The sequence below is a fragment of the Trichomycterus rosablanca genome, chromosome 21, assembly GCF_030014385.1.
Source record: "Trichomycterus rosablanca isolate fTriRos1 chromosome 21, fTriRos1.hap1, whole genome shotgun sequence".
NCBI lineage: Eukaryota > Metazoa > Chordata > Actinopteri > Siluriformes > Trichomycteridae > Trichomycterus > Trichomycterus rosablanca.
The window spans coordinates 17,400,337-17,420,536 of record NC_086008.1 but is presented as its reverse complement, the minus strand read 5'-3'; the positions used below and the strand labels follow the sequence as shown (position 1 = coordinate 17,420,536).

The window sequence follows — 20,200 nt, the reverse complement described above, 5'->3', positions numbered from 1 at the left end:
CCTCATAACTGGTACAACTGCGGCCCCTGCTGGTTGATGGCACCTGCACAGGGCTGAGGAATAACATTGAGGGGGGTGTGACCCTACGTGTCTCTCGGTGTATGAACTCTGCTCGTGCTGGTGAAAAATGCAGGCTGTACTGATTACGTGCCAGAGGGGGCGCAAGTCAGTTAAGTGGCGTCCTCAATCAGTGAAGGGTCGAACCAGTATAGAGGACACAATCAGGGTAATTGGACACGACTAGAATAGGGAAAAAATAGATAATTAAAAACCAAAAAAAACAATGAACAGTTGCTATGTTCAGAGCTCGGCTTGAGTGGTGCAGTAATGCGTCATCAAAGTGTGCATATAAGACGAAACTGCATTTGTGTGGAATAGTTGTCAGATTCACTCTGAAAGCGTCCTCATGTATCTGTGTTTAGCTGGATTTTCCTCATTGTTTCACTTTTAAACTTGTGTTACAGCTCGGGGTTCTGAAAAATTGTAAGAAGCAGCTTTTTATTTCAGTGTTTTTCTATTATATGTGTTATTTTCAGTGCATACGTGTCAAAAACAACCCCATTCTTTTACATAAGCATAACATTTTTGTCCATTTAAGTCCACGGGACCATGGAACGCATTAACAGGTTTCCCATACGTCTTTATGGGAAAAAAAACCTTGAAACTCTTTTAAACTCAACACCAGTGCCAGAACCAACTGACTGAGTTTCAAGGTACCACTGTGTTTGTTTTTTATACTAACATAGGTTTCTTCGGTTGTTGTGCTCTTTGCTTTATGATCATTGAATGTTTTGCTAATTTGTCGAACTTTTTGTTTATAGTCCCACCATTCATAGTCTTGTGTTTGTTTTTGTTAAATTGTCTCATGATTAAGTAAATGATATGAAGGAGAACAGTTGTGCACATTTTTTCACATGTTCTCTATCTGTGACTGAATAGCTGGAACACAGACTGCTCTACCCAAATCTGTGTGTTTTTGTGAGAAAAGTTGGCTTAATTTAAATATACAGTAATTCCATTCAAAAAGTGAAACTTGTATATTATATTCATTCATTACACACAGACTGATATATTTCAAATGTTTATTTCTTTTAATGTTGATGATTATAACTGACAACTAACGAAAACCCCAAATTCAGTATCTCAGAAAATTAGAATATTGTGACAAGGTACAATATTGAAGACACCTGGTGCCACACTCTAATCAGCTAATTAACTTAAAACACCTGCAAAGGCCTTTAAATGGTCTCTCAGTCTAGTTCTGTAGGCTACACAATCATGGGGAAAACGGCTGACCTGACAGTTGTCCAAAAGACGACCATTGACACCTTGCACAAGGAGGGCAAGACACAAAAGGTCATTGCTAAAGAGGCTGGCTGTTCACAGAGCTCTGTGTCCAAGCACCATTAATAGAGAGGCGAAGAAAAGGAAAAGATGTGGTAGAAAAAAAGTGTACAAGCAATAGGGATAACCGCACCCTGGAGAGGGTTGTGAAACAAAACCCATTCAAAAATGTGGGGGAAATTCACAAAGAGTGGACTGCAGCTGGAGTCAGTGCTTCAAGAACCACCACGCACAGACGTATGCAAGACATGGGTTTCAGCTGTCGCATTCCTTGTGCCAAGTCACTCTTGAACAAGAGACAGCGTCAGAAGCGTCTCGCCTGGGCTAAAGACAAAAAGGAATGCTGAGTGGTCCAAAGTTATGTTCTCTGATGAAAGTAAATTTTGCATTACCTTTGGAAATCAAGGTCCCAGAGTCTGGAGGAAGAGAGGAGAGGCACAGAATCCACGTTGCTTGAGGACATGTGTAAAGTTTCCACAGTCAGTGATGGTTTGGAGTGCCATGTCATCTGCTGGTGTTGGTCCACTGTGTTTTCTGAGGTCCAAGGTCAACGCAGCCGTCTACCAGGAAGTTTTAGAGCACTTCATGCTTCCTGCTGCTGAGCAACTTTATGGAGATGCAGATTTCATTTTCCAACAGGACTTGGCACCTGCACACAGTGCCAAAGCTACCAGTACCTGGTTTAAGGACCATGGTATCCCTGTTCTTAATTGGCTAGCAAACTCGCCTGACCTTAACCCCATAGAAAATCTTTGGGGTATTGTGAAGAGGAAGATGCGATACGCCAGACCCAACAATTCAGAAGAGCTGAAGGCCACTATCAGAGCAACCAGGGCTCTCATAACACCTGAGCAGTGCCACAGACTGATAGACTCCATGCCACGCCGCATTGCTGCAGTAATCCAGGCAAAAGGAGCCCCAACTAAGTATTGAGTTCTGTACATGCTCATACTTTTCATGTTCATACTTTTCAGTTGGCCAACATTTCTAAAAATCCTTTTTTTGTATTGGTCTTAAGTAATATTCTAATTTTCTGAGATACTGAATTTGTGGTTTTCATTAGTTGTCCGTTATAAACATCAACATTAAAAGAAATAAACATTTGAAATATATCAGTCTGTGTGTAATGAATGAATATAAAATACAAGTTTCACTTTTTGAGTGGAATTACTGAAATAAATCATCTTTTTCATGATATTCTAATTTTATGACCAGCACCAGTACATGCAGCAGCTTAAAATATTAATTTGATGATAAAGAAATTTCTGTTATGTTGCTGTTATGCCTTGTTTGTGATTGAATGACTAAAGCTGGTAACTTCTTTTTTCTTCTCTAAAAGCAGGATTAAGTTTAACTGAGCCACAGTTGAACTTGTAGTTTTTAGGTAACTTAAGGTCCCAAAATCATCAGTACATGCTAATATCAGGAAGTGTAATTTACATTCACAACTATCACTTGCTTTATTTTTGGATGTTTGTACCATTCCTATGTAGCTTGACAAGCTGGAAGCATTATCGATTTGGAACTGTGCCACAAGAAATACCACAAAGAATCCCAGTACATGCACTGCTTTTCTACTCCACTTTGAATAGTTTGCCCCCTGGGAAGCATGGGGAGCGCCTTGCTTGATGAGGCCTGCTGTAATTAATTGTTTTGATAAGTCTTCATGACTGAGCTAAGTAAAGACATGGGGGGTGAACACGAGACTGCAGCCAAGCAGGCAACCCAATGGATTGCTAACCTTGAACCTCAGGCTTTTCATACCATGATTCTTGTTTCTTATTTGAGGGTTTGAATAGCATAGATAAACAAGTCAAAGGAAGTACCCACCCTACCAAGCATTTAAGTTCACCAGGGAATGGAATGTAACTGGGCGTAAATGGGGTTTGGGAATTTCAAGCTTCAAATTTTGAGCAAGAACAGGCAGGCCCAACAGAAATGTTTCTAAAAAACAGCCAAGCGTTTACGAACAGAGTAGCAAAGACAATTTATGGTCTAAACAACAGTGTTTGCAGTGTTTAATTTTTATTTGTCTTTCAAGTTTGATTTATATACCTAATATGTTAAGACAGGACACTGTTCACACTAAGGTTGCTGTAGTATTAGGAACCTAGTATTTAGGCCAGTAGGCACCAGTGTCCTCAGGTTTCAGCTGGAGGTGCCTGCTACGCCCAGTCAGCCTTCTCAAATTACCCCTGTGCTGTCAGCTCTTTATCAGCAACACTGCTGACCGCACACTCACTGTCCCTTTGGGTGATTCTATGTTTGAGTGCAAAACATTTAGGTCCCATAGCAGTCCTCCAGTTTTTTTTTTTTAATCTTTTTTGCTTACATAAAATACACATCTTTTTAATTGCACTAAATGTTCAAGGGCTTGCTAGTTTTTTGTTTATAATACATGTTTATAGCAAATGGGTTCTAACAGTGGAGATGTGAGAGCTATGTAGTTTACTATAGTAATATAATTTTGCGATTCAGCCCCCCAAAAAAGGGCAGTTGTAGCCTAGCGGTTAAGGTACTGGACTGGTAATCGAAAGGTTGCTGGTTCAAGCACCACAACTGCCAGGTTGCCACTGTTGGGCCCTTAACCCTCGATTGCTTAGACAATATACTGTCATACTACTGTAAGTCGCTTTGGATAAAAGCGTCTGCTAAATGCTGAAAATGTAAAAGGCATGATTTATTATTTTAGCTGTATGTGTGTTATCTGGTCTTTAAATGTCATTTCTCTGAAGGCCAATTGAAACTGGCAACAGCAATTTTTTTTTCCTTGACATGTGTAAGACTCACTTCATATGTGGCAATTATTTTATTTAAACAAGCCAAAAAGGAACCTGGGCCTTGTGCTGTACTTGTTTGACACTTTTCTTCTTATTTATTTGTATCCTGTGCAAAAGTAAAGTGTAATAATTTAATATTTAGCATCTAGTACATCTTAGAGCCCTTTTTGGGTTCTAAGTATTAATTAGGAGGGTCAGATCCCACCCCAATCCCCTCGTAATTTGAACCATGCGTACTGTCCTTACTGCTGTCTGACAAACTTGCACTGTTGCCTTCTACGTATAGCCTTGTAGATTAGACATTTGATGGCACCATGCAAGTTAAAAGTAATATACACCGTTCAGCCATAACATTACACTCACTGTCCATTTTATCAGCTCCACTTACCATATAGAAGCTCTTTGTAGTTCTACTTTTACTGACTGTAGTCCATCTGTTTCTCTGCATGTTTTGTTAGCCCCCTTTCATGCTGTTCTTCAATAGTCAGGACCCCCACAGGAGCACCACAGAGCAGGTATTATTTGGGTGGTGGGTCATTCTCAGCACAGCAGTGACACTGACATGGCGTGAGTGGGTCAGACACAGCAATGCTGATGGAGTTTTTAAATACCTCACTGTCACTGCTGGACTGAGAATAGTCCACCAACCAAAAATATCCCGCCAACAGCGCCCCGTGGGCAGCGTCCTGTGACCACTTATGAAGATCTAGAAGATGACCGACTCAAACAGCAGCAATAGATGAGCGATCGTCTCTGACTTTACATCTACAAGGTGGACCGACTAGGTAGGAGTGTCTAATAGAGTGGACAGTGCGTGGACACGGTATTTAAAAACTCCAGCAGCACTGCTGTGTCTGATCCACTCATACCAGCACAACACACACTAACACACCCCCACCATGTCAGTGTCACTGCTGTGCTGAGAATCATCCACCACCTAAATAATACCTGCTCTGTGGTGGTCCTGGAAGAGTCCTGACCATTGAAGAACAGGGTGAAAGGGGGCTAACAAAGCATGCAGAGAAACAGATGGACTACAGTCAGTAATTTTAGAACTACAAAGTGCTTCTATATGGTAAGTGGAGCCGATAAAAGGGACAGTGAGTGTAGAAACAAGGAGGTGGTTTTAATGTTATGGCTGATCAGTGTAAACGACAGACCTGTTTATTTCATTAAGAAAAAAATAATAGTGCTTTACTAATTGATTGGGATACATGTAATGAGTATTCAATAAGTAGATAGGTCGCTTGTGTCACAAAACATCACACCCAACCAATGTACAAATAGATTCTGTGTTTTGATTAGTAAACATTGTGTAAAACTGGTAGAAAAGCATCATATGTTGGTTGGTTGTAATTTTGCCTTACTTTTTAAAACAGACAAGAAAAAAAAGCAACCAACCAACTTTCAGTGCCTGTGTTTTTGCTAACTGTTAGTTATTTTAGTGTCTTTTCTCTTGATAGCTTATCTCACCAGCATGTCTCATCATGGAAAAGTAGTGCCATCAGATTTGTGCAGATCGGTGTGGCATATCAAACATATTTTCAAACTGAAGGTTCTATTCTATAAAATAAAATTGGGACTGCACAGAACAGGATCAGTCATTTGTTTCCACTTGCTTGCAGGCATCTTTATTTATATATTTTTGACTGTAAATAACACCCACATGTTACCCCATATGTCACATGTGGCTAGCTTTGTAGTGTACTGTCCAGATGTTTTTGAGGTCTCAATTAAACACTGAGCAGTTAAAGACATTGCATTTTTCATGGGATCCCTTGATTTGACATGCCGCTTCTAATTTAACTGTCTATAACTGTTACAGTTCAGCCCTGTAATCTCTAAATGTTGTGGCCAGCTTTCTTGTTCACATACCCAGCAATCAATGTGTTTTCTTTTTAAATACATCTGGAAGACATGGTTGAAGGTTATCACACACTGATTTTGTAAATAAGCAGAACCTAAAGCTAAGATATACGTTTCTTTGTACGTTTGCACTCTGCCTACACTTGTGGATCACTAGTGGTCACTGTTAACCACCTATTAATGAGGGATAGTTAATTTGATCAATGTTTTGTTAGCATGTAGGTTAATCAGTAGCTACGTTTGTTGATGTGATTACTTATCACTTAGGTACAACATTGTTTATAAAAAAGAAATCTGAACAAAAATAGGGAACACCCCACCATCCTACCTTTCCTGCCAAAACCCACAACAAGCTTCTCATATTTCTGCTTTTGCAAATGAGACCCGGTTTGCCTTGGTAACAGATTTTCCATGTTTGTTAATACCTTTTGGTATGCCCGATTTCAATGGCTCTTTTATACTGGTACTGAAAACAAAGGGTAATATACGGGCTAACTAAAGGTGGATGATTAGCTTTTTGTGTGCACTTGTTTAAAGCAAAGCTTAGACCTAAGCTAAGCCTAGTTTGTTTATGAAAATTAGTGTCCAACCAAACTTCGAATACTGGTTCATCAGCTGTTCATTCAGGTAGACTATTAGTGTTTGCAAACCTTCTTGACAGGCATATTGAACAGTTTTGCAAAGCCCCTTGTGATATGCCAGAAGCTTAAAAGAACTTAATCATCTAGTGTTCCTGTTGTTTTATTGCTAAAGATGTTTTAAGTTTCTCCTCACATAATCTTGCCCTGTCTGAGTAATTAGTATAAAATAAATCTGAACACTTCTGGAACAATGTGCTTTTCCTAGACAAAAAATTATGTTGAAAGAGAAAGAATGGTAGTGTGTAGGGCTGGCACCGATCCGATACTCTGATATTGGCCCAAATCACTGGATCGGATATTGGAAGGAAAAAAAACATGTAATCCGAACCGATACTATTGCTTAATGTAAAGAACACTTAATGTAAATAAGGCCATTCAGAAATTAAAACACACTGATCTACTTCAACTTTTAGCATTTTAAAAAATCATCTACTACTGCCACATCTAAAAACACTGGTTTACGGCATGTACTTCAAAGTGTCTACAATTGGAAGATGTGGATGTCAATCAAAGGCGATGGACCAATTAGAATTGACAAAGTGTTTGGTTGCTATTTTCTGTTAAAGTTCTGTCACGTTTTTAGATTATTAAAAACCAAAGCGCGCTTATTAAAAAACCCTGCTTGATCTGTGGCTAAACGGGAAACGGTGTAGTTTGTTTTATTTCATAACACTAATGGATTAAATTTCGTTGGGGATGTGAGAGATCTCCAAGCCGGGACAAGATAGATACATTTGTTTATTTTTTATTATTTAATTATTTCATTTTATTGTTTATAAATAATATTTTTTATTGTTTATTTTAGTATTTTTTGCTGCCTCTTCAAGGTGTAGACTTGAGAGTTGACAGATCTAGAATTTTATATTGAAATTATAATTAATTTGTTAAATACAGATAAAGTTGCACTTTAAATTTTATTTTAAATGTTTGTACGGTGCTGTTAAACAAGCCAAAAATGCTGCTAAATGTTCTGTGTGTAAAAGTGTGATGATGTAGGTTCTGTATTTATTTCTTTAGAATATTTGTTTCACAGTCTGAGCATTGTTATTTAGATAGCTAGTTTAACCATGGTGCATTGAGACATGTATTATTACTGCTTAGTTGTTTGAGATGAGAAATGACGGTATCGGATTGGTATCGGACATAAAAAAGTGGTATCGAGCCAGCCCTAGTAGTATGTATAATCTCAAGAACACCATATCATAGTGAAGTCTGGGGCTGCTTCTTTGCAAGTTACATTAAACATCATTTAAAAAAATCATGAATGAAGATATGTTCCATAAACATATTAGACAAAAATGTTGTATCCTTTGTTTAAATAGGGCTAGTGGTTAAGCACAGGACCAGTGATCCAAAGGTTGCTGGTTCAAGTCCCACCACTGCTGAATTGCTGATGTTGGGACCTTGAGCAAGTCTCTTAACCCTTGGTTGCTCAGACTGTAATCTGTAACTGTAATGTAAGTCACTTTGGATAAAGGCGTCTGCTAAATGCCGAAAAGGTAAATGCATAGCATAGCCATTATTCTGTCTTAAATCCCATGGGGGGATTTAATTAAATTTGACAGAGGAAGTGTCCCAAACCGTAATGCTACAAACAGAAACTCAAATGTTTTAAGAATATAATTGCCAACAAAGACCTAATAGTATTAATTTGTTGTGTATGAATGCCCCCATATGTGAGTGTATACTTAATATATAATTATAACAGTCTAATAATAATAATATATTATTTAACAGTCTAATGTTTAAAATATTTAAAATATTTCTATTGACAGAGATGGTAAAAAAAAAGAAACGTTTTAGTGCATGTTTGTTATAGCTCTATGGAAATGGCTTTGCTCTTTTCCACATTTTATTTTTGTCACTTTTTTTTGCTTTATACTTTACCAACTTATTCTAAATGATTCAACTTTATCAGCCTTTATCAGGGTGAGCGTTCCCAAATTCCCATGATAAACAGGTGCTCTAATCACTTGGCTTTGTGCTCTTGCTGGACCATGGATTTCCTAATTTCATTAGTGCTCATTGATTCGTTAAGGCTTGCCCGCTGGTACTGAATTCATTCCCAGGCATTCTTTGCGGAGCAAGGTCATACTTTGTACCTCGTTTCGGAAACATTGGACACTTAGGGTGCCATGTCTTATGAATAGTCTAATTGTAAAGCAAAGGGGCTCTGACTTGTCTTATTATTTTTAACAGCAGGCTTTATTCAACTTATTGCACACAGACCATTAACTTAAGCAGATGAATGTTCCTAGGCTCACTGTTATGTAATGCTGTTTAAACTACACATGAATAAAACTTTTTTTGTAAGTTACAACCACCCCCCAAATGACGTTTAACAGACTTAATTGGCTTTGAAATTATTTAAATAGTAAATGAATAACCAATTTAAATAAGATCAAGTTGAATTGAAGGTAGGAGAGTCCAACTTAACTTTTTGATTGCAGAAATTTGGACCGGTTAAAATGGCAGTAAAATGACTAAAAACAAAGTTCATGGTTGTAAAAATCATGTAGTGCATGTGATTTATTACTTCTGTATTTTTATTTTTATTGCTATATACATTTCACTGTTCATACTCACCTGTTAACACCCCTGCCCTCTAGTCAGATTTTTCCTATGGGAACGTCAACCCTTCTGTACTCAGGTCTCATGTAATTGCAGGGTTGGATAAGAAGTGAAATTTGTCCCTTTGATGTTTGGGAACATTGACTTCCAGGTTACAAAGCCACTATCTATCCCCCCCCCCTTATTATCTGGTGCTTACTGCTGAGAAATGCGTTTCTAAAGAACTGTTTTTAAACTGCTTGTCAAATACAATTCATATCATAATTCTGACACATTCAGACATTAGCAGTGACAAGTTAGAAATGACAGGATTAAAAAAATGTTTTACTGTCATAGTTTGGTTACTGCATAACTGTATAGAGTTAAACATACAGTATCACTTTTATTTAATGTACCTCCAGTCCATATATACAATTTATATCTGCACATAGGGTGTGTTCGAAATCCTAGATGCCTTAATATCCTCACTAGTAATGTATCTTAAAATTTCAACGGTATTTTGACTCAAGAACGATGGATGCTGCCTTAGTGGTGGAGGCAATCCCAGCATTCAGTGTGGCACAAATATTCTCACAGAAAAATAAAAAATATGGCGGACGGTGCGAGAAACGAACAGAGTTATTTTCAAACGTAAATAAATTATTATTGATTTTTAATTTGTATAAACTTGCAAATTCGGACTTGTTAGCGAATTTAGCCGTTTTCGGTACACGGAGGGAGATGTCAGTTGACATGCTAGTGCGTTGTGCCACCCCATTCCATTGGTTTGAATGGCATGAGGCTAACTGTGTTAGCTTAGTTAGCGAAAACTGATGGAATCGCTGTCTAAGTAGCGCGTTCAAATAACCTGATGTAAGTCAATGACATTAGAATCCTCTCTACTGAGGCAGCTGCCTATGTAGGCAGTAAGACAGCAAGGCAGCTCACTAGGTTTTCGAACACACCCATACTGTCTTTTGATTTTAGGCTTATGATAACATGCTTTTTGCTTATTCATTTTTAAGCACAAATAAAACAAATTTGTTTGAAAATGAAATTAATAGAGAAATGTATACAGACATTACAAATTATTAGCATCAGTAATTAGTTTTAATTTGCGACCCTGCTAGTTAACAAATAAAGCTTTAAGTTGTCGAATAAGAAATAATTGACTGTAAATAATTGGCTTCATTGCAGCAGGTGGTTTTAATTCTGAATAGGATTCAAGTCAGGAGGGTAGACTGTGCAATCACCTTCACCTTCTTTATCAGCAACCAGTTTTAAGTTGTTTCGGCTGTATGTGTTGTGGTGTTGTCTTGTTAAAATGTATATCTTAACTTTTAACAGCCAGCAGCACTTTTTCTCAGTCCTGTTATATTTAAAGTTCTTAATAAAATATTTTATTAGCTCAGGTGGTACAGAGGTCTATTCTGCTAGCCCACCATCCAGGTTTAAATCTCAGCTGTGCTATCGGCCAGCTGGGCATCTAAGGTGGATGGCTGAAGCCCTGCGATTATGTGGTGCTCTGTCCAGTCCAACAAAGGACACTACTAATCTGTCGCCTCACAGCAAGAAGGTCCTGGGTTCGATCCCCAGGTGGGGCGGTCTGGGTCCTTTCTGTGTGGAATTTGCATGTTCTCCCCGTGTCTGCGTGGGTTTCCTCGGGAGCTCTGGTTTCCTCCCACAGTCCAAAGACATGCAGGTAAGGTGAATTGGAGATACAAAATTGTCTATGACTGTGTTGGGTATAATCTTGTGAACTGATGAATCTTGTGTAATAAGTAACTACCGTTCCTGTCATGAATGTAACCAAAGTGTAAAACATGACGTTAATCCTAATAAACAAACAAACTACTAATCTGTTTAATGTATATTGTTTTTTCCAAGCTTAAGAACGTTACAATAGTTTTCAAAAACTACTGTATGCGTTTATTGACTTTGATCTTGTATTTATTAGCCCTATAGAATCTTACTGTGAATTTTTATTGCTTGTTTTTATACTGTTTGGTGAATGTTGTATGTATGCAAGAAATTGTTTGTTTGTCTGATGTGAGCTGCTGTAACAAAGCAATTTCCTGCAAAGGATCAATAAAGTATCTATCTGTCTATCTGTCTGTCTGTCTGTCTATCCTATCTATCTATCTATCTATCTATCTATCTATCTATCTATCTATCTATCTATCTATCTATCTATCTATCTATCTATCTAATCATCTATCAATCAATCAATCAATCTATCAATGTTATACCTTGTGGCTCTGATGCTATAGTATTTAAAAAGACTGAGTAAGATTTTTAGCACACATTTTTACATTGTCACTTTACATTCAGTCGCATTGTTTCTAGTCAGGCTCACAATTGTGTACAGGTAAAAGAATACTGATGTAAAGGCTTTACAGTTCTTTTGTTCTCTCAAGTCTGATTTGAATCCTCTGTTGGAGACTTTAAAACATTTTACTTAATACCTTTGTGTTGTTTTACCCCCTCTCTTAGCATTGCACATTGTGCCTTTGGTAGGATCTTTGCAGAAATATGACTGCTAGACTGAATAGCACTACTTTTGGATTTTTTGTACGCTTAGATTTAGTCAACATTTTGGAAAATGCTTTAATCCTGAGCGACTTGTAAAATGTGCCATCAGCTAAAAATAGAACAATGCAAATGAATCTGTAAGTATAACCTGAGACTAGAGTCTAATGCTGTCTAGTCTGGTAAAAACTATAACCAAAAGCAAATTTCTTCTAAGTCTTATAAATTTTTAAAGGTTCACTGAAACTATTTTGATTGGGACAGGATCCAAATCAGTAGATCTTGTTTGAGAGTGGTGGCCTATTATAAAGCAGGACACTTTTGCAATTTGCATTTTAAAGATCACATGACTGCTATCCCAGATTATCCTAATTTTGGATGAATCAATTTGTTCAGAAATGACAGACATACAATTACATGTATTCGTTTTTAAGGATTGTATAATTAGTAGTGTTATTGCACAAACCATTTTGTTGTAAATTAAAAAGAAGTACCTAATTCTTGCAATATTTTCTTTTTGCTAGGTAAGGTCCGTCAGCCCATGAAGCGCTTCCACCAGACCACACGCAAAATTTACAGGATATTGGTTTCTGAAGTCTAAGGTCAACAACAGGTGACTCTTTTCCCCTTGCAGCATATTTATTTGTCTTTAATAAGCCATGTGTAATCAACCATTACTTAAATGCGTGTGACTTTGCTCTGCAATCTAAATGTTGGGTTGAACTTGTGGAGTAATTTATTACATCCCAGCCGAAGGTCACTTTTGTTGCCCTTCTAAGCATGTTAGTTAACACTAAGTTGGCTGTGCAAAATTAAGTTCACTCTTTCTGATTGACTTTTAGCAGCAACTAAATACACTATTTTATTTCAGTCTAGTCTTTTTGCAGAACTGCTTATTATTACATCAGTTTACTTGTCCGATATGTGGTACCTAACATCACATCCAAGTCACAAGACCCTTGGCTTGACACTGTTGCCAGCTGCCATTCTAACTCGCCCTGAATTTTTCTGCTGAAGATGAGGTCAGGACTCAAAAATTTCTCCATGAACTCTACTTTCCAAGTAATTCCATGGTAAAACTAAAGACCCTCCACAAACTTCTATTGTAATTCTATGAAATGTTTTTTTTTTTTTTTTGTATGTATAGCATTGGGATTGACTTTCAGTATTCATCCCTCATCCCACGTTGCAGTTTGAAGTAAAATAACTGTAGCATTTTTCTGACATTTCTCAAATCAGGATTTATCTGTGATACTGCATGATGGTCAAACACAGTTTCTCACTCTAGAGATCATGTTTCCAGTTTCCAATACGTCAGCTGAATCTTGCACGTTGTTCATGTGATCTTATGCTTGTGTGAGACTGTTTGTCCATGAAGCCTGTGATAAAAAGAATTTGCATTGACATTGCTTCCACTTTTGGTATCAAGTGACCCAACCAAGGACAGATTAATTTGACTATGTACATATACACAGATCAGCCATAACATTAAAACCACCTCCTTGTTTCTACACTCACTGTCCATTTTATCAGCTCCACTTATCATATAGGAGCATTTTGTAGTTCTACAATTACTGCATGCTTTGTTAGCCCCCTTTCATGCTGTTCTTCAATGGTCAGGACCCCCCCCAGGACCACCACAGAGCAGGTATTATTTAGGTGATGGATCATTCTAAGCACTACAGTGACACTGACATGGTGGGGGTGTGTTAGTGTGTGTTGTGCTGGTATGAGTGGATCAGACACAGCAGCGCTACTGGAGTTTTTTAATATTGTGTCCACTCGCTGTCCACTCTATTAGACACTCCTACCTAGTTGGTCCACCTTGTAGATGTAAAGTCAGAGACGATCGCTCATCTATTGCTGCTGTTTGAGTCGGTCATCTTCTAGACCTTCATCAGTGGTCACAGGACGCTGCCCACGGGGCGCTGTTGGCTGGAAATATTTTTGGTTGGTGGACTATTCTCAGTCCAGCAGTGACAGTGAGGTGTTTAAAAACTCCATCAGCATTGCTGTGTCTTATCCACTCATACCAGCACAACACACACTAACACACCACCACCATGTCAGTGTTACTGCAGTGCTGAGAATGATCCACCACACAAATAATACCTGCTCTGTAGTGGCCCTGGGAGAGTCCTGACCTTTGAAGATCAGCATGAAAGGGGGCTAACAAAGCATGCAGAGAAACAGATGGACTACAGTCAGTAATTGTAGAACAACGAAGTGCTTCTATATGGTAAGTGGAGCTGATAAAATTGACAGTGTGTGTAGAAACCTGGAGGTGGTTTTAATGTTATGGCTGATCGGTGTATGTAAAAAGTTTGGAATTATTGTCAGAAAAACATTTTGCAGTCTTCTGGCTTAAGTGCAGGTTATAAAATAGAGCCTTGTTGTGTAGGTGCTGTTTTTGAAAATAAATGCCCAGATGCTTTTGACACTGTCAGTGACAGCACTCAGCACATACAGGGGTTGGACAAAATAACTGAAACACCTGGTTTTAGACCACAATAATTTATTAGTATGGTGTCGGGCCTCCTTTTGCGGCCAATACAGCGTCAATTCGTCTTGGAAATGACATATACAAGTCCTGCACAGTGGTCAGAGGGATTTTAAGCCATTCTTCTTGCAGGATAGTGGCCAGGTCACTACGTGATGCTGGTGGAGGAAAACGTTTCCTGACTCGCTTCTCCAAAACACCCCAAAGTGGCTCAATAATATTTAGATCTGGTGACTGTGCAGGCCATGGGAGATGTTCAACTTCACTTTCATGTTCATCAAACCAATCTTTCACCAGTCTTGCTGTGTGTATTGGTGCATTGTCATCCTGATACACGGCACCGCCTTCAGGATACAATGTTTGAACCATTGGATGCACATGGTCCTCCAGAATGGTTCGGTAGTCCTTGGCAGTGACGCACCCATCTAGCACAAGTATTGGGCCAAGGGAATGCCATGATATGGCAGCCCAAACCATCACTGATCCACCCCCATGCTTCACTACGGGCATGCAACAGTCTGGGTGGTACGCTTCTTTGGGGCTTCTCCACACCGTAACTCTCCCGGATGTGGGGAAAACAGTAAAGGTGGACTCATCAGAGAGCAATACATGTTTCACATTGTCCACAGCCCAAGATTTGCGCTCCTTGCACCATTGAAACCAACGTTTGGCATCGGCACGAGTGACCAAAGGTTTGGCTATAGCAGCCCGGCCGTGTATATTGACCCTGTGGAGCTCCCGACGGACAGTTCTGGTGGAAACAGGAGAGTTGAGGTGCACATTTAATTCTGCCGTGATTTGGGCAGCCGTGGTTTTATGTTTTTTGGATACAATCCAGGTTAGCACCCGAACATCCCTTTCAGACAGCTTCCTCTTGCGTCCACAGTTAATCCTGTTGGATGTGGTTTGTCCTTCTTGGTGGTATGCTGACATTACCCTGGATACCGTGTCTCTCGATACATCACAAAGACTTGCTGTCTTGGTCACAGATGCGCCAGCAAGACGTGCACCAACAATTTGTCCTCTTTTGAACTCTGGTATGTCACCCATAATGTTGTGTGCATTGCAATATTTTGAGCAAAACTGTGCTCTTACCCTGCTAATTGAACCTTCACACTCTGCTCTTACTGGTGCAATGTGCAATTAATGAAGATTGGCCACCAGACTGGTCCAATTTAGCCATGAAACTTCCCACACTAAAATGACAGGTGTTTCAGTTATTTTGTCCAACCCCTGTATGTTGGTATAAAAGACCATCTTGTGTTGTCAGTAGACCTTAAATATCTTGTGTAAAATTCTACATACATGGGATTTTCCTTAATTATTGTTTCAACCAGACTGACAAAACAAAATTGTATTTATTTTATTCATATATAAAAGGCCAACTTACTGGATTCTTACTATCCAGGCCAACATTTTTTGTTTCAGGTTAAATATGTAGTTCTAATTACGTTTGTCTTAAGGGCATCATACATTAAAAAAACAGGACTCGTAAAATCTATTTGATGACTGGCTTTGTGGTACACATGCAGATACTTGTAGATTTTGCTTCTTTGTTGCCAATCCTGTTCATCTTTGCTTGCTCAAGCAAATGAGTACACATTTTCATTTTATGAGCAACACTTAGATTAATCTAGCTTTAACTTGTTCCAAGAACCTTTTATCTAACACACAAGTAGAAGTATTTGGCCTGCATGCATGTTCTGTTAGATACTTTGTAAACAAGAAGTTGAAGGGAAATAGTCACAAATGACTATATATGTTGTTGTTTTTTATTAGAAACATCTCCATAATTGCATGATAGCTTTAAAACAATAGCATTTTCTCCAATCAGTGAAAAAAAAAAAAAAAAACCCAAAAGACAACTGGACCAGTGACGTAATTGTGTGGATCATGCATAAAACTGTTTTCCAGACTGTGTTGGCACTAACAAATCAAGAACCTCCTGGTTTATGACACTACATAATAAGCAACAAAAACAAGACCCATGGTTTAAAAGAACAATATGAAGAAATTATATTTGGCTTTTTTGCTTGCTAAAATTTATGTAATCACATACACTATATGGATAAAATTATTGAGACACCTACACATTACACTTACAAGAGCTGTTATTCAACTTAAGTCAAATTTTTTTATATAGTGCTTTTTACTTTGGACATTGGACATCTCATAGCATCTTTACAGAATCTAGAACGGTCAGACCAAAAGCCCCTGTTGAGCAAGCTGAGGACGACAGTGGCAAGGAAAAACACCCTTAAAATTACAGGAAGAAACCTTGAGAGGAACCAGACTCAGCAGGTACCCCCGTCATCCTTGGGTGGCCTGGAGGATAATTATTACATCCACATTCTAAGTCCATGTGCATTAATATGGAGTTTGTTCCCCTTTTGCAGTTACAACAGTTTCCACTTTTCTAGGAAGGCTTTCTACAAGATTTTGGGCCATTTCATCCAGATGGACATTTGTGAGGTCAGATACTGATGTTGGATAAGAAGGCCTCTGTGCAGGCCAGTTAAGGTCTTTGTGGCTCTTGCATTGTGCACTGGGGCATGGTCATGCTGGAACAGAAAAGGGCCTTCCCCAATTTAACTTTTCCCACAAACTTGGAAGCATACAATTGTTCAAAATATCTCAAACATTAAGATTTCCCTTCTCTGGAACTAAGGGGTCTAGGCCAACCCCTGAAAAACAACCCCATAGCATTATCTCTTCTCCACCAGACTTTACAGTCGGCATCATTATTTCAGTCAGGCAGGTAATGTTCTCCTGGCATTCACCAAACCCAGACTCATTCATCAGACTGCCAGATAGAGCAGCATGATTCATAACTCCATAGAACATGTTTCCACTGCTCCAGAGTCTAATGGTGCACAGTGTTTGTGCTGATGTTAATACCAAAGGAGGTTTGCAGTTATTTAGTCAGCAGAGCATTGGCAACGTTTATGTGCCTCAGCACTCGTGCCCCCCGCCCTGTAACTTTACGTGTTCTGCCACTTTGTGGATTAGTTGCTCTGGTTTCTTACTGCTTCCATTTTTCAATAATACCACTCACAGTTGATTCTGGAATATCTAAGAGGGCAGAAATTCCACAAACTGATTTGTTGCAGGGGTGGCATTCTGTTACAGTACCACTCTCAAATTCATTGAGCCCATTCTTCACAAATGTTTGTAAAGGAGATTGAACACTAGGTACTTAATTTTATGCACCTGTGGCAATTAGACTTAATCTTCTGAAATCAATGATTAAGCAGTGTGTCACAATCATTTTGTCCATATAGTGGGTGTGTTCGAAAACCTAGTGAGCTGCCTTGCTGTCTTACTGCCTACATAGGCAGCTGCCTCAGTAGAGAGGATTCTAATAAGTCATCGATATATTCAAACGCGCTACTTAGACAGCGATTCCATCAGTTTTCGCTAACTAAGCTAACACAGTTAGCCTCATGCCATTCAAACCAATGGGATGGGGTGGCAAAACGCACTAGCATGTCAACTAACATCTCCCTCCATGTACCGAAAACGGTTAAATTAGCGGACAAGCCCAAATTTGCACATTTGCAAAAGTGACACTTGTGCAAGTTTATACAAATTAAAAATCAATAATAATTTATTTACGTTTGAAAATAACTCCATTTGTTTCTCTGCACCGTCCGCCATGTTTTTTATTTTTCTGTGAGAAAAGGTGTGAATGCTGCACTGAATGCTGGGATTGCCTTCGCCGCTAAGGCAGCATCGGATGCTCCCTCGTTCTTGAGTCAAAATAGCGTTGAAATTTTTAGATACCTTACTAGTGAGGATTTTAAGGCATCTAGGATTTCGAACAGCTTCCTTCTCGGGAGCGCACATAGGATGACGTAAAATGCTGTCTATGTAGAGAGCTGCCCAGGTTTTCGAACACACCCATAGTGTCACATTGATTCCCCTAATTATAAAAAGATGACTTTGTAATTAGCGTAATATGATAAATTCCAAAGTAAATTAATTTCTAAGTTTTATTAAGTGTCCTTGTTCTTATAGATGTTGCCTCAGTTTTTTTTGTTTCATCACAGAAGGTAATAAAAATCTACTGTAAAATGTATTGGCTTCTGCAGTCATTGCAGTCATTAGTGGTGTTACAGAGAACCAAACAGGCTATCCCAAATCCCTAAGCTCCAGTGCTTGAAGTTTTAAGGATCTTAACAGATGGAAGCAGCTTAGTATTAGAAATGTTTCAGGGCAGTGTTCAGAAATGACTTGTACACACACAGTCAGAAACTCAATACAACTGGCCATGAATAGAATCTTAGACATAACTGTATTTTTGGGAAATTACATATACAAGATGTGCACAATTTGTCAAGTTTATTTGTATAGCGCTTTTTACAATAGACATTGTCTCAAAGCAACTTTACAGGATCCAGGACTAACGGACCAAAAAAAACCTTAATGCTATGTTCATACCATACACCGATCAGCCATAACATTAAAACCACCTCCTTGTTTATACACACTGTCCATTATATCAGATCCACTTACCATAAAGAAGCACTTTGTAGTTCTACTGACTGTAGTCCATCTATTTCTTTACATGCTTTTTAACCTGCTTTCACCCTGTTCTTCAATGGTCAGGACCCCCACAGGACCAGCACAGAGCAGGTATTATTTAGGTGGTGGATCATTCCCAGCACTGCAGTGACAATGACATGGTGGGGGGGTGTTAGTGTGTGTTGTGCTGGTATGAGTGGATCAGACACAGCAGCGCTGCTGGAGTTTTTAAATACCGTGTCCACTCACTGTCCACTCTATTAGACACTCCTACCTAGTTGGTCCACCTTGTAGATGTAAAGTCAGAGACGATCGCTCATCTATTGCTGCTGTTTGAGTCGGTCATCTTCTAGACCTTCATCAGTGAACACAGGACGCTGCCCACAGGGCGCTGTTGGCTGGATAGATTTTTGGTTGAATGAAAGGGGGACAGCATGAAAGGGGGCTAACGAAGCATTACAAAGTCAGTAATTGAAAAACTACAAAGTGCTTCTATATGGTAAGTGGATCTGATAAAATGGACAGTGAGTGTAGAAACAAGGAGGTGGTTTTAATGTTATAGCTGATCGGTGTATTCTTGGTTAATCTGCAGCAATTGTACTTTACTCTGATTGTGGGTTTGTCTTTCTTTTATTAATTAAATCATTCTTTAAGGTTTTATGGTAAGGCTGGTGTGAAGTAGAATTGCTTAGCCATTAACTTTCCCCACACTGCATTATATTCTGCCGTGCTATGTATAGTGGATTCAAAAAGTATTCAAGTCCCATAAATTTTTGCTTACTTATTGTGGTGTATTTGATTTTAAATGGACATACTTATAAAGAGGAATTAGTGCAAAATGAATCACTACAGTGAAAAAATGTGAAATACAATACACACATCACACTGTTGCTTTTCCATAGTAACATTCATTACAAATAATGAATTAAAATAGTTTTTCAAAAAATAACGATGCTTCTAGGCTACACCAGTGTTGAGTCTGAGTTTGTGTGTGCTCTAGAAGGGGTTTTCTTTAAGATTATTGCTTTTGTGAATACATTCACCTGGCCCAATTCTTTGCAGTGCTTTGCCACTGAGAAGCACCCCATAGAATGATGCTGCCACCACCATGTTTCATTATATGGATGGTATTAGCCAGGCGTTGTGCAGTGTCTGACATATTGCTTGGTGTTCTGCCAAAAAATAATCAATGTTCGTCTCATTTGACAAAGGAATATTTTTCTTCATGTTGGGTCATGTGCCCTCTACTCAACAGTAGCTTCCATCATGCCGATCCGCAATAAGGGCCAGATTTATGGAGACCTGCAGAGATGGTTCATCACGTTCACCTGTCTGTGCACAGGACATTTAAAGCTGTTTTAGAGTGATCATTGGGTGCTTTTTTTTTTTTAGAAGGTTTGCGGTTGTGTTAACATTCCATTTTAAAATTATTGAGTCCCATGTAGACCTTTTATATCCATTCCTTG

At 38.8% G+C, this 20,200-nt stretch overlaps 1 protein-coding gene across 1 annotated transcript in view; it reads left to right on the top strand.

Moving 5' to 3' along the window:
* kank1a (KN motif and ankyrin repeat domains 1a) overlaps nt 1-20,200 on the top strand; it is a 105,643-nt gene that overhangs the window by 12,549 nt on the left and 72,894 nt on the right. Inside the window, exon 2 of the mRNA XM_063017442.1 lies at nt 12,235-12,323. The gene's annotated coding sequence lies outside the window, so the exon portion shown is untranslated. The remainder of the gene's footprint in view (nt 1-12,234; nt 12,324-20,200) is intronic.